Below are 2,500 nucleotides of genomic sequence, written 5' to 3' on the forward strand. Positions count from 1 at the left end.
GTGAGAGTCATGAGAAGATACACACGCACACACGCACACACACACACACACACACACACACACGCACGCACACACAGACACAGACACACACACACACGCACACACGCACACACACACACGCACGCACACACACCCCTGAGTCTGTTTTCACAGTTACTACCCACCAATGATAGACATACCTATTTTTCACCCTACCAAGGCCTAGAACAAAATGCACTACGGAAAACATGTTTATATAGAGCTGTGGTCTACTGGAATAGACTCCCTCAATATCTGACCCTTATTGGAAATAAATCCTGCTTTAAAAAGAAACTGAAAGAAGCTGTCGTCCGGAAAGAAATTAAGGTTTAGCCCAGTGTGACTTTTGCCCTGACGATCAAACTTTAGTTTTGGTGTGAGCTCTCTGCCAAGGCTATCCTGGGTGAGGCTCAATCGTCTCTGGACCGGCGTCGGGCGTTTCCGCTCATCAATGCACAGATGGGGCTTGGCCCCAAATGCGTCGTGCGAGTGTGGCGCAGAGGACCAAACCGCAGACCATGTTATCCTGGATTGCCCGGTGTACCACCCACCCAACGGGATGCATGGTCTGTCGGTATTAGATGACGAGACGATGACGTGGCTTCTGGAGGGGTGTCCAGAAATATAGCCCGGGTGAGCCCCTCAACCAGGTCTCGGGGTGGTAAAAGGGTAGCCCCTCGGCCCCGAGCCTGGTGGAGTGGAGAGAAAAACAACTACCCATACGCCGAAGAAGAAGAAGCTCTCTGTCTTCTTCTTCTATTTTGTGTACTACTTTGCGACTTGTATTTTATTTTTAATTCTGTTATATTATATTTTATTTATTCTTCTTTTATTTTGTATTCTACTTTGCGACTTGTATTTTATTTTTTTATTCTGTTATATTATATTAGATTTATTCTTCTTTTATTTTGTATTCTACTTTGCGACTTGTATTTTATTTGAATTATGTTACCTTATATTTGATTTATTTCATTTTTGGAGTTTTAATAAGTGGGTTAGGGTTGATGTTGTTATGTTTGATTGTCAGTCTTTCATGTGGACCCCAGGAAGAATAGTCTCCACAGGGTTCCCACAGCTTCTGAAACATCACATTCAAGCACCTTTCAAGGACTTTCAAGACTCAATTCCCTCAAATTCAAGGACCCAACACGGCATAGTTTGAGACAGATCTAGATGGGAATTGATATAATAGGAACTATCCGCTCACAGACAACAATTAAAAAGAGAGGCTTGAATGTGTGAACACTAGATGGTCTCTTGCCTTCTCTACCACAGCACAGCAAAACAATATATTGTAAAATATGTGTCAAGTTAAGCAATACAGAGACTTATTTACTAGTTGACGAGCTAAGTAAAACATTTTTGAACATAGATATATATACTTTTTTTAGAGAGAGAGAGAGGGGAATTCAAGCACTTTCAATGACCCATGTCTACTTTAAAAAACTTGAAACAAAAAGACCTTGATTTTTTTGTCTCAAATTCACAAACTTTCAAGGATTTCAAGGACCCGTGGGAACCCTGTCTTCACTATGGTGCTGACTCCTGGGTATCCCTTTAAATAAACAAACACACAAACACACAGACAGACAGACAGACATACACACACACCCCCGTCCTCACCTGGTACAGGCTGTGCGGTGACGTTGGCGTGTACGGGCGGTCCGTAGGCGAGGGTCCGGGCCTGGACGCTGAAGCGGTAGGTGACGCCCTTAGTCAGGTCTCTGACCTTCAGCCAGCGCTGCCAGCTGCCCTGAACACCCACCGTCACCACCTTACTGACGCCTACACACACACGCAAAAAAATACATATTCATGAGTGCATCATCAGTGTTGACTTGAGTTCATTTCATTTGCTTTGCATAATTTCTCTTATCACCCATATTTCTAATTTACTCCCACCCCCTAGCTTCTCCTCTACCTAACAAGGGGGTGAGGAGAGAGTGTGTGTGTGTGTGTGTGTGTGTGTTACCCTGCACGGGGGCCGTGGGCTCGTAGACCACCCGGTAGCCCTCCACCACCCCGTTGGGAGCCGCCGGTGACCCCCACGACACGTTGGCACTCCACCCTGTCACCTCCGAGAACGACAGGAAGCTGGGCTGGCTGGGGGCTGGGGGGGAGGAGGGAGGGAGGGAGGGGGAGGGGGGGGAGGGAGTGGAGGGAGGGGGGAGAGAGAAGGAGAGAAGAGAGGCAGGGGAGGGGAGGGGGGGAGGGGAGGGAGGGGGGAGAGAGAAGGAGAGAAGAGAGGGAGGGGAGGGGGGGTAGGGGAGGGGGGGAGGGGAGGGAGGGGGGAGAGAGAAGGAGAGAAGTTTAACACAGTAGCCTTAACACAAACGCCAACGCAGCATCATTGGAGTTTAATTTGATTATTCCCTTCAACTGAAGGACATTTTTCTATTATATCTTTACTGTAAATAGTTTCCAATTTCCAATGCAAAACAGAATCTTTCGATTTTCTTTCTGATTGTTCAATGTCCCCCAG

At 46.9% G+C, this 2,500-nt stretch overlaps 1 pseudogene across 1 annotated transcript in view; it reads right to left on the minus strand.

Annotated features, from left to right (window-relative positions):
* The window catches only part of LOC308150121 (protein sidekick-1-like), a 105,538-nt pseudogene that overhangs the window by 9,624 nt on the left and 93,414 nt on the right, over positions 1–2,500 (minus strand). Inside the window, exons 21-22 of the transcript in view lie at positions 1,991–2,128; positions 1,642–1,803 (exon numbers count right to left, since the gene is read on the minus strand). The product of the transcript in view is annotated as a protein sidekick-1-like (transcript). The remainder of the gene's footprint in view (positions 1–1,641; positions 1,804–1,990; positions 2,129–2,500) is intronic.

The sequence above is a fragment of the Nansenia antarctica genome, assembly GCF_963989245.1.
Source record: "Nansenia antarctica genome assembly, chromosome: 2".
Lineage (NCBI taxonomy): Eukaryota > Metazoa > Chordata > Actinopteri > Argentiniformes > Microstomatidae > Nansenia > Nansenia antarctica.